We start from the raw sequence: 13,212 nt of genomic DNA on the forward strand, positions 1-13,212 counted from the left end.
ATATTTAAGACTGTCTTTGGCAAAGCCAACTGCATACACAATTCCGAAAAAGCAAACTTCACAGGGAGAATGGTGTCCTTCAGTCATCGTCAATCCAGCTGCATCTTGCCTCTGTGCAGCATCCTCCTGCAGACAGACTCTGGGGAGAAGCTCACACCCTTCTTTTAGAGCTATTTAAAGTTCCTGGGTATCAGCCTTGTTGTTTCCACTCCTTTCTTTCAATCTGGCACAAGTAGCTGCGCATATGGGAGAGATGGTCACTCGGCATAAATATATGAGGGAGCTGCGAACACTCCGTCAACCCACCTGGTCCACGGAGTCTTCTTGTGTGAGTGGAATCTGTGAAGATTTATGAATGAGGGCAGAAAGGTGGCTCAGAAGATGGGAGGATAAAAGTGGAGCTAGGTTTATCCCTCGCTAAAGGGGGAAAAAGGAATAAAATGCCTTGCTTTTACACTTTAATATGTTCAAAGGTGACTGGCCTACATAATTTCATTTGACCCTTACATTAACATTATGCAGGCCTCTTTCCTCGCTTATTATTTAATTCATTCATTAATGAATATTTATGGAGTGACTGCTACACTCCAGGAAATGAGCCAGGCACTAAAGAGGAAACAATAAGAAGAGGAGTGTGTTCCTGCCTCGGGGAGCCTGGCTACTTAGACAGGAAATGACACCAAAAATGGATTAAGGGGTCACTAAGTTACTGTAACACAGTTATTATAACAACCACAAAGAGAAAGGAATCACTGAGGGGGTGTGTGTGTATATGGATATGGGAAATACCCCTTTGAAGAACTGTACTCTGGCAGGAATGTTGCAGAAAAATGAGCTGGAAAATGAGCCCTGTACAAGATTCTAAACCAACAGGACAGAGTGTGCCAGGGTCCTGAGGTAGGAGCTAAGTTGAGGAGGGTCCAGGAAGAAAATACGGATCCATGTCCCTGTGAAGAGGAGAACAAGGGTCTCCCAACTGGTTAAATCGTCGTGTAAGGCACAAAAATGAAGACCGGTGGTGATATTTGCTATGTTTTCATTTTTCCAAAAAATAGAAAATAAAGGTGGAAATTACCAGATAACAAGGAATATGTAAAAGTGATAAGTAGAGTTTGATCTTAACAAGGACAAAAGCCAAGACAAGAAGAAGTGATTGGATGGGAGCTTGAAGTTTGAAGAGAATAGAGCAGAGCTCGGGAGCACAGAGTGAGAAGGGATGATAGGAGCGGCCTGTGAGAGGGATGGAGCCACCGATTAGGTTGTGCACAGATGTGGCCCACAGTAGAATTGGCCTTCATTTATCCTTGATGACATACTGTCAGGAGGGAATGCCTCTTTGGTAGCAATAAAATATAGACAATTATGAGATGCCCAGGTCCTCTGAAAGAATCATGAACACTGCTCAACCACTGAGCCACATCTCTGCCCCATAAACAACTTCTTGATGACAGTTGAGACCCAAAGGGAAGCAAAACCAATGAGAAATTAATTCAAAAGTTCCATGACTCAACCAGAATTGTGTGAGCAACAGAATGAGACAGCTAAGACTAACCTGAACATCACCATGTCAACTCAACTACTCTTTGGACCATCCTAGACTTTACTGGAGAAGCATCGCCATCTCCAAACCAAAACAGGGAGGTCATATCAGCAAAATATGTCATTCTTCATGAGATGATAATGTATGTGAAAGTTCAGTGAGGAAAGAGCCTCTTCACTATAATGTTAATGTGTCTCTGTCTATCTGTCTGTCTATCTATCTATCTACTTAACTAATTATTTTACTTTAGCAGTCTAGCTGGTGATCATCCATTGCATCAAAGGGGAAACTGAGACATAAAACATTGAATACTTAGTTCTTCTGTGTTCTGAAATTTTTTAGAAATAGGAACAATGATTGTTTGTGAAGGCTGCGCAATTGCCAGCAAACAAAGTGGGTGAAATAAAATGCAAGGAAAATTAGTTTTGCTCTGTACCCTTGCCTGGTAATGAAATATCCAATTAAAAGAAATTATGAGCCTTTAAGGATGATTGCTCTTGCACAAAGTGAGCTGAAATGGAAATTCATAACCACATGCCATCTCCATCCTACAAGCCTATTAATCGGAATGATTTTCATAAAAGCCTAGGTTGAACACTCTCATTAACAAGGCATACCTTTGTGGAACAGTATCCAGCTTTGAGCTCAGAAAGTGTTCTCAAGCTCTCTGTCCTATAAGCCATAGGACTGAGAATTACATTTCAACAACACCCACTGAAACAAACAGCTGAGCTTTCCCTGCCTGGTTCTATAACATTTCTGTAGATTCTTGTACCGTGAACATGTTGCTTTAAAGACCACAACAAAGCAAATACAGTGATACACGTCTATGTATAGTGAATACATTTTTAAATCTTTGTGTGTGTGTGATAATAACCTATGTGTGTGCATTGTGCATGTGTGCACAGACACAGGTACACACCTGCTGTAGCATATATGTCGTAGTCAGAGGATAACCTCAAGTCTCAGTCCTCACTTTCTTCCTTCTTCAAACAGGGATCTTGTGTTGTTTAACTCTTACATACTGGAGGCCAGCTGGAATGCAAGCTCCCAGGTTGTGATGAGTAATATTTATTGTCAACTTGACACAACTGGGAAGAGGAAAGCTCAACTGAGAAATTGCTTCCATCAGATCCCTCTGGAGTATGACTGCAGAAGCACTTTCTTGATTAATGATTGAAGTAGGAAGGCCCAACACACTGGGAAGTACTGTTCCTGAGCAAGTAGTCCTGGGCTGGGTAAGAAACTGAGTCAAGCATGAGCCAGAGAGCAAGCCAGCAAGCAGTGTTCCTCCTGGGTTTCTGCTTCAGGTCCTGCCTCCAAATTCCTACTTTGAGTTCCTACCTCAGCTTCCCGTAATGATGGACTACAATCTGTACACAAACTCTTTTTCCTCCAAGTGGATTTGGTCAGTGTTTCATCACAGCAACAGGGAGGCCAACTAGAATTCAGGGATTTCTCCCTCTCTCCACCTCCTTCCTATCTTTCCCTAGAAACCCTGAGATTATAGACAATAATGCCTAGTTTTATATGAGTTCTAGAAAACTGGACCCAGGTGCTCACACTTGTACAGAAAGCATTAGTACTCACAGAGCCATCTCTACAGCCACAGTACATGCAATATTTGATAGAACATTCTCTCTGTCTCTGTCTCTCTGTCTCTCTGTCTCTGTCTCTGTCTCTCTGTCTCTGTCTGTCTGTCTCTGTCTCTGTCTCTGTCTCTGTCTCTGTCTCTGTCTCTGTCTCTGTCTCTCTCTCTCTCTCTCTCTCTCTCTCTCTCTCTCTCTGTGTGTGTATTACAATCACTCAATCACTACTTTCTGGAGCTGGAAAGATGGCTCGGAGGTTAAAGTGTTTACTAAACAAGTGTGAGGACCTGACCTCAGAATCTCAGCACCCACACATAAGGAGAACATCTCAGCATTCACATGAAACCCCAGTGCTCAAGCTCAGAGACAGGAGGATGCCTGAAGCTTTCTGGTCAGCCACTCTAAACAAGTAAGATAGCACCAGGGTTGGAAAGAAAACCTGTCTTCAAAAGTAAGGTGGAGAAGCAACTAGAGAAGATACCTGACATTTATCTCTGGCCTCCATATATATATCTACACATATGTGCACACATGTATACATGCATATGAATACCTACACAGAAAATAAATGAATGATAGAAGATAGACAGAGAGATGATAGATAGATAGATAGATAGATAGATAGATAGATAGATAGATAGATATAAAATAATTAATACCCAATACTTTCAGGAGCTCTTCTTTTTTGGGGGGGGGTCTATAGTAATTTTACTGTAACAGAGCAGATGGTGGTTATCTTTCCCAAGGGCTGAGTCTGAGCCGGGATGGTAGCACACAAACCCCAGAACATCTCCTTCGGATCCTACCCTGCATGTCTGACTCATGTGAAGACAGGCTGTGCAGACAGGATGAATGAGGACGCCCAGCTGGGCAGAGGCCCCGCCCCCGTAAGAGCCAATCAGTCACTGAAATCAAGGGCAGGGTCCCACTCTCCACGGCTCTTTGCTGAGAGAGAAGGCTATGGCATGAGCAAAAAAACTATGTTCTTTATTCTTAGATAACTCCTGATAGGATGAGGTTGACGGTCAACTAAGCAGTAGAATGGGATGAAACTCTAGGCTATAGAATAGCAATGACAAGAAGAGGCAGGCAGACAAGACATTACATCTTCTACTGTCCCTGTTGGTTTTTGTAAAGCATAGTTTCCATAATGTGGTCTGCTGACACAGTTGCTCCACACCATGAGGACAAACTTGACAACTGTTAATGACAGAACTAGTTATTTTTCTCTTACAGCCTCTAATATGAGAGGCTCTACCAGGGTCCACAGGGGAACCCCTGACACCATCTGAGGCTTCAGGTAAAGCTTCTGTCCTATTCCGATGCCATAGCTGACAGAATTTTGATGCTGTTATTTTCTTGCATGTTTCAGAAAAGCTGGAGACAAAAGGATGAGGGAGAGTTTGATTTAGAGCCAACGAAGAGAATCTCTTCGCATTCTTTGACATGGCCTACCAAGGCTTTGCCAGCGGTGATCGTGATAAGGACGCCTGGGCCGTGCGGCACTTCATCGAGCAGGGCATCAATGTCTGCCTCTGCCAACCGTATGCCAAGAACATGGGCCTGTACGGTGAGCGTGTGGGAGCCTTCACCGTGGTCTGCAAAGATGCGGAAGAAGCCAAAAGGGTGGAGTCACAGCTGAAGATCCTGATCCGCCCTTTGTATTCCAACCTACCTCTCAATGGAGCCCAGATCGCTGCAACCATCCTGACTTCTCCAGACTTGCGGAAGCAATGGTTGCAAGAGGTGAAAGGCATGGCTGACCGCATCATCAGCATGAGGACCCAGTTGGTCTCCAACCTGAAGAAAGAGGGCTCATCCCACAACTGGCAGCACATCACCGACCAGATGGGCATGTTATGCTTCACCGGCCTAAAGCCTGAGCAGGTGGAGCGGCTGACCAAGGAATTCTCAGTCTACATGACAAAGGATGGCCAAATCTCCATGGCAAGGGTCACCTCTGGCAATGTGGGCTACCTCGCCCATGCCATTCACCAGGTCACCAAGTAATCACCAGATGCAAGGAAACAGAGACCACTTTCCCTTCAGCCTTTGCTCTTGTGAGAGTCACTTGCCGGGTGAGGGAGGGTGGATGGTGGTGAGTAGATCCTGTTTTCAACCACGGTGCATAACGCTTGGCGATCAGGAGCTCTTCTTTTTTTGGGGGGGGGGTCTTTTTTTCGGAGCTGGGGACCGAACCCAGGGCCTTGCGCTCAGGAGCTCTTCTTACTTTGAGATATATATACTCTTTAAAATTTCCTGGGGATTCAACATTTGAAAACTATTTACAGGCAACCTACAAACTGTTACAGTTTCAGTTTCTGACACCTATGAAGTTTATGGAGAAGCTGTAGAATCCATCCATTCTATTTACTTACAGTACCACAAAGGTTTAGCTTTCATGGGTGGGCATGCGTAGGTCACTGCTATTCCCAACGAGAGGTAGAAGAGAAATTTGCTGCAGAGAATGGCCAAGAAGCACTTAAAGAGATGTTCAAAGTTCTTGGTCATCAGGGAAATCAAAATGACCTTGAGATTCCACCTTACACAGGTCAGAATGGCTAAGATCAAAAACTCAAGTGACAGGACATTCTGGTGATGATATGCAAAAAAGAGGAACACACTGCCATTGCTGGTAGAATTGAAGCTGGTGTACATCCACTCTGAAAATTAATCTTGTGGTTCCTCAGTAAACTAGAAATTGTTCTACCTGAAGATCTAGCTCTACCACTCTTGGGCATATATCCAAAAGATGCCCCGCCATGTCACAAGGACACGGGCTTCACTACGTTCACAGCAGCCTTATTTATAATAGCCAGAAGTTGGAAACAACCCAGATGTCCCTCAACTGGAGAGTGGATATAGAAAATGTTCATTTAGACAATTGAATACTATTCAGCTATCAAAAACAAAGACATCATGAATTTTGTGGGCAAATGGATGGAACTAGAAAATATCCTGAGGTAACCCAGACCCAAAAGGACATGCATGTTATGTACTCACTTATAAGTGGATATTAGCCAAAAAGTACAAAATACCTAGGATACAATACACAGGTCTTAAGAAGTGTAACAAGCAAAGAGGTGCAAGTGAGGATGTTTCAATCCTACTTAGAAAGGAAAATAATCAAGGGAATCAGAGGGGGGGGGGACTTGGGTGGGATGAGGGAGAGGGTGAAGAAAGAGGAACTGGACCATGTATGGAGGGGGGCAGGAGAGAAACCCAGAAGGCCATGAGAATGAATGGAAACATGCAGCTTCAGAGGGTGGTAGATGGGGGGACACTCTAGAAAGTACCAGAGATCTGGGAGTGAGAGACTCTAAGCGCTCAATGAGGGTGACCTTAAGCCAAAATGCCCTATGTTGGGGAGAGGGAACTCAAAGAGCCTACCTCCAGTAGGTAGACAGGACCTTGAGTAGAAGGATGGGGTTACTAACTCACAGTCAAAATTTCTGACCCAGAACTGTTCCTGTCTAAAAGAACTGCAGGAACAAAAATTGAGAAGAGACTGAAGGAGAGGCCATCCAATGACCAACCCAACTTGGGATTACTCTCATGGGGAAGGGGAGGTACCAAGGCCTAACACTATTACTGATGCTATAATGTGCTTATAGACAGGAGCTTAGCATGGCTACCTCTGAGAGGTCCTACAAGCAGCTGACTGAGACAGACCCAGATACTTACACTCAACCATTGGACTGAAGTCCAGGCCTCCTATAGATTGATTTGAATTAGGGGAAAGAATTGAAGAAGCTAAAGGGGAGGGTGTACCCATAAGAAGACCAGCAGTCTCAACCAACCCAGACCCCAATGGCCTCCCAGAGACTGAGCCACCAATCCAGGCAGCACACATGGTCTGGTCTGAGGCCCCTCCCCCAGCACATATATAGCAGAGGACTAACTCGTCTGACCTCAGGGGGAGAAAATGTGCCAAATCCTAGAAAGACTTGAGGCCCCAGGAAAGGGGGAGTTCTGGTGGGGGGAACACCCTTTGGAGACAAAGGGGAGGAGAAATGGGATGAGGAACTGTGGGAAGGAGTAACAGGAAAGGGGGTAATGGCTGAACTGTAAATAAATAAAATGATTAAAATTTATTTTTTTAAAAAAAGAACATTCTCTACTAAGATCCTAGGTATCAAGTAGTATTAAAATTACCCAATGCTCTTGCTAAATGTTCAATATGCAATAGAGTGTCAGGGGTACTGGATTCTTGAGGAGAAGTGCCAGAATAAATGAGTCGAGCAATACATCTTCTCTTAGTGAAACTATACATCTCCCTATTTTAATCGACACACTTGTGCTTTGCTAATATTGAGTTCAGGAGCAACTTGTCAGGATGAACTAGCATCCCAACACAGCAAACTAAACATGAGCACTCTCAAACACCTCCCCTGGAAAGGAGAAGAAATTAAGTCTTTTCTGTCTAACCAGGATTGGTTGGTAGAAGACCTCCTGTGGAAAAGTTTAGAAACAAGAACGAAGATAGGCTATTAAACCAACTCCAAATGACTTAGCATCACACCCATAGATTAGGTTTCCCTCAACCATCATCAGAGAAGCTTCCTTTATTTTTTACAGCTTTTACAAATATTGTGTATTTTAATGAAACTGGTACAGATGATGTCCCTCAAAAACCCATGTTTCAAGCGGAAAAGTGCAAACAGAATCAAAAGGAGCAGTTCCTTTGCTCTTTACAGTGATCGACACAGAGGCCTACAACTGGTCAAGACACAGAGAATAAGAGGGTGCCAAACACTCAGTCTTAAATGGGACATCTACATCAAACCACTTCACCCAAGGGATCATCGTAATAGAGGGGAAAGAAAGGTTATAAGAGCCATGGGAAAGAGCTACTTAGCTAAGTAGTTATTGGAAGATGATAGCTACTGAGAGAAGAAGAGGGAGTTTTCTATAAGAGTGTGTTCCTGGTAGGTAGACCATCCACTGGAGAAGGCCATACATCCAGGAGTGTAAGCACAGCACAACCTGTACCAGGTGCATTTAAAAAAGAAAAAGACACAAAGTCAAGTGAGTAGGAAAGAAGAGATGGATTTTGGAAGACTAAATAAATGTGAACAAAGGTGCATTTTATGAAATTCTCAAGGAAGCAATAAAAAGAAGAACATTGAGAGTGACTTTAACATAGCTTTGAGATGGTGTGATGTTTTCATTCTCCCTTTTTGAAAAATGAAATGTTAAGTCTAAGCAAGAGTTTAGGGATGATGAACCCATGGTCTGTGGAGAAATGCCCATGGGAAATAGTAAAGTAAGATTTATACAAACAAATCTTCCAAAGCCAAGTGGAATGCAAAGATTTCTGGCACCCAAGCATAGGGGAATGCTAGGGCAGTGAGGCAGGAATGGGTGGATGGGCAGGGGAGCACCCTTATAGAAGCAGGGGGGATGGAGATGGGATAGGAAGTTTGCAGAGGGGAAACAGGAATGGGGGTAACATTTGAAATGTAAATAAATAAAATAACCAATAAAAAACATTAAAGAGTTTAAGCACACAAAAATGGTATCAATTACTATAGCATTGTACATCACATTTAAGAGGGACATATGTAATTTAGACATTTGAACTTGGTGTTTGAGGTTTATGAAATTAAATGGCATCTAAACTGTATGAGAGCCACACAGCTTTGCCTCTTTGCAGGACTTTGAGGTCTTCTCATGGTCAGGTACGTGTTAAGTTATTCCTTGCCATCCCCCACCCCAGTCTAGTATAGAAGGTATCTCTAGACCGGAAGGAGAAAGAATTTATAAAAATAATTGACACATTACCAGAGTGAACAGCAAGAGAAAGAAAATGTAATTTTCAGAGATGGTTGATAATGGGGACTTTACAAATATGTTTCTCTGTAATTTTTCATATAACTTTATTTTCTTTTATAAGTCAAAGTTGAGAATTTGGGGTGAATATGCTGTCCTTTAGAAAGAAGACTAATGCAATTTTACCTTTTGTTTGTATTATTTGATCTTTGTACTCTTTGTCTGAATGGACATGCCCAAATGTTATTTAACTGTCCTATTTGCTTTAGGATTTAAATCTCTCCTTATATTAAAAAATTAAATAATGTGCTTGACAAAATAGCTCCACAAAATGACTAAAACTGTTCAGAGAAAACTCAAAGATTTGAGAGACAAGGGGTCACAGTAAAAAGTCTTCATTAACATTTACAAAAGTATATTTTGAAAAAGTGTACAAAGTGGAGTGATAAAATGAACCTTATGATATTCTGCTATACTCATAGATAAATGCCTTGTTCAAGCATCATCAGAGATGCTTCTATAGAGAGATTTTAATCCAGCAATGTGGCTACCCTGACTGTAATATAGACGTGCCCTTAGCATACTTCTTTAATCCCAAACATGGAAGGTAAAGTTAGTTTGTGGAAGGAAGTACCCATGTCTGAAATTGATGTCTAATAGAGTGGCAGACAAAGTGATGAACCAGAGAAAGATTTGACAGAATAGGCTATTGTGGGGCAGCAGTCAGTGAAAGGTACCCTGATTCCTGGTTGAGACAGGTTGAATCACCGGAGACCCTAAAAGGTTGAATCACAGGTGCATTCCAGTACCTTTCACTGCCCACTGCCCCACAGGCTATGGCCAACTCTCAGGAGAAGAGAGAGGAAAGAGAACCTAGATGAGAGAGCAGTGCTAAGAGGGAGGCGGTTTTACTAGGAGAGTTTCACAGACATGTGTTACAGAGAGAAGAAGCTAGACACACGTGAAGACAGAACAAACCAGAGAATGAGGAACCAGAAGATTAGAACAGATTGCCAAGCAGAGCAATTCAGTCAGAAGCTAAGAAAAACCAGATTGAATCAGTCAGCTTGGAAAGGAGTTTTAAGCCAGACAGCTCATTTTTACCAGCCATCCAGAGTTTGGAAAAACCTAGGAAAGATGAGCTTATTCAGTAGTAACTCTCAGAGACTGAAAACATTCTAGGACTACATTAGATGAGGCTAGAAGCTTCCAGGAGTAGGCAGTAAGCCTCAGAGATGACAATTACATCAGACAAATAAAATTTACTTTTACAAGCTTCCCCCTGCAAAAAAAAAATGGGAACAAATACAGAGAGCCACAGCCAGACCTTATGCAAAGAATGAGACCTTCGAACACTCAGCTCTAAGTGGGAGACAACTGTCAAATCCTTGCCCTCAGAGCTCTGGGGATGAGGGTGAGAGGCAGAAAAAATTTAGAGATAAGAGCTCTGAGCTATTCCCCTTGGCATGCCCTTGTTCCACCATCATGGATTCTAAACCCTCTGAACTCTAAGGCCAATAATTTGCCTTGGTCATGTTGTTTTGCCACAGCAATAGAAAAAATAACAAAGACAGTACACCTAGATTCAATTTGGCTAGCTGCCTTGAGTTCCTGCTCCTGTGAATTCTCCCACAACAATGGACTATACCTTTAACTATGAGCTAAAATAAACCCTTTCTTCTTTGAGTATATTTTCTAAGAATATATCACCAAAGCAACTAGAAGAAAACCTAAGAAGTGTTACTAGTCCTTATAAGTGGAGATTTTCTCAAAGTACACATTAATATAAAGGTATATATTATAAGAAGCATATATTAATTGTGCAAAAAAGCAGGCATTTATAAAAACTGTATTTTTTCTTCTATATCTACACTGGGATTGCAATTAGAGTTTTGTGTGTGTCCCTAAAGTACATGTACATGTGCAAACAAATAGATACATGTAGTAAAGATATGCTTTTCCATGTGCATTTCCAGGTCTTATGTTTCATTTAAAACAACTTTAAAGACTAGAAAACTTAGAGGTGACAAGGAGGTCATCACAGTAACTCAGTGCTGTATTGATAGAAGGAGGTTAAAAGTAAGTCAGGAGACATCCAGACATGGGTGGGTAAAGATGCCCAGAGACCTGCCCTCTGCTGCACCCTACAATCAAGCCATAGACACTCAAAGCCCTGCTTGCCTCCAGGCAACACATTGAGGTTGGAGGAAGATATCCAAACACCTGCCTTCTACCATGTCCTAGGATATGGGAAAGGAGAGATACCCAGATACCTGCCTGGGACACCTAGACTTACCCACTTACCACCATGCCATGTGTTTCAGACAGGAAAGGTTACCCAACCATATTGCCTACCTGCAGCCAAAGCCACTATAATGTGCAAGTATGTGGTGGCCAGATCGGGGAGAAAGAAAGGCAGAACAGCTTGAGCCTTGTAAAGGTAAGTGGAATTGGAGACAAATAGCCCATTGGGATTAGCCAACAGGCCACCCAGGGCTATAGTGAAGTCCCATCCCAGTGCATGTTGCCCCTGAGGTCCATGTCTGGGTTTGTGGTTGTGGGGCCGCAGAGGTTGGTATCAATGCCTGTGGCTCATATTACTACTAGAGACCCTAAGGATATCCCTGGTCTGGGCAGCTGCCTAGGACCATATGGATGTCCAGGGGCTGAGCATAACTTGCCCCATCCCTCACTGGCCGTGGCACTTTGGAGAGCTGGCCCCATCTCTCACCAACAGCAGCACTAGGGTGAGTGGGCTTGTCATTGACAAAAAAGGATTCTGTAGATGTGAAATTAGCAAACTATCATCATCATCAATCATCATTACTACTACTACTACTACTACTACTATTGCTACTACTACTACTAAGTGTGGACGATGGGAAGAACATATGTGTGTATACAAGATGACAGTTTTGTGGAGTTGATTCTCTTGCCATCTTTACATGGGTTCCAGGAATCAAACTCTTGTTACCATGCTGGCATAGCATTTGCCTTAACATGCTGAGGTATCCTACTAACCTCATCAAAACTTAGTCTCTACTTGGATTCTTCAAATACATGCTCTTGAGATAAGATGTGACGTATCATACAATGGCTATTATGATGCAAGAAAGACCAGGAAGCTGAATGAGGAAGATGTACAAAGCTAGAGTTATGTCAACTATACCAGCACAGGTTCCAGCTATGTAGATGAGGAAATCATATGATTGGGACAATCCTATCAGGCAGGATACGAACTACCAAATAATTAGAACTCATGCTTAACCACCATTAAGCCATCTCAGATAACTCCAGGTGCCTAACTCATCCTCTTCCTCCTTCTCCTCCTCTTCCTCCTCTTCTTCCTTCTCCTCCTCTTCTTCCTTCTCCTCCTCTTCCTTCTCCTCCTCTTCCTCCTTCTCCTCCTCTTCGTTCTCATTTCCTCCTCCTCCTCTTCCTCTTCCTCCTCTTACACACACACACACATACACACACACACATACACACACATCACATTGTTGATTAAACACAATCCATCTTCCATGAGCTCTGCCCAACCTTCTTACTTACAAATTAGTAAGTGTAATAAGATGATTCTTTTACTCTACCAGGTTTCAAGCACAGCTTATTATGCATAAATAACGGAAACAAATGCCATCTCCACAAGCACATGCATAGCTGTTTCTCAAGGTATTTAGCCTTTGGAATTACCCATATTTCTCTGGAATCCTATCCATAGCTCTCCCACAAAGCATTGTATTGCCAGTAGATCTTGAAGCATCTACACTCAATTATCCTTTTTGTAAATAATTGTCCCTCACTGCATGTATACAAAAGGAAAGAAATAGTCTACTAGCAAATCTCACAACAGAAGCAGAATGCCTCAATGGCATAAAAATGCCAGCCACAAGACCTTAAAGGTCTAAGACAGAGCTCACTGGATGTCAGGAACAACTATTGGCAGACGTCAAAGTGGAGGGTGGGGTCAGGTGGAAAAAGAATCTAAATTTCCAAAAGCTATAACTAAAGTAAATTGCCAGAGCATAATGGGTGGTTTGAGACCTAGCTATTTTCTGGGATTTTCTCTGTGCTTAGAGCAGAAAAACAGCAATCTACTTTCTTGACCTCGTTGCCCAGTAAGTGGGTGTTTCTTTTCCAACTAGTCAAGGAAGCAGCTAAGTGCTTCAGGAAAAGTCGTGAGAGAGTATGCTCCCTTTAAAGTACAATAAAAGCTGAAACTTCATTTTAAAAATTAAAAGCCAATTATTGAATAGTTTCTGACACACTTGAAAACTGATCTGGCTTTGTTATATAAAATGTATAAAATAA

At 42.5% G+C, this 13,212-nt stretch overlaps 1 pseudogene; it reads left to right on the forward strand.

Moving 5' to 3' along the window:
* Window positions 1-4,531: 4,531 nt before the first annotated feature.
* On the forward strand, window positions 4,532-5,176 carry Got2l1 (glutamatic-oxaloacetic transaminase 2, mitochondrial like 1; annotated as a pseudogene).
* Window positions 5,177-13,212: the final 8,036 nt, after the last annotated feature.

This window comes from Rattus norvegicus, chromosome 4, assembly GCF_021556685.1.
Source record: "Rattus norvegicus strain SHRSP/BbbUtx chromosome 4, alternate assembly SHRSP_T2T, whole genome shotgun sequence".
Lineage (NCBI taxonomy): Eukaryota > Metazoa > Chordata > Mammalia > Rodentia > Muridae > Rattus > Rattus norvegicus.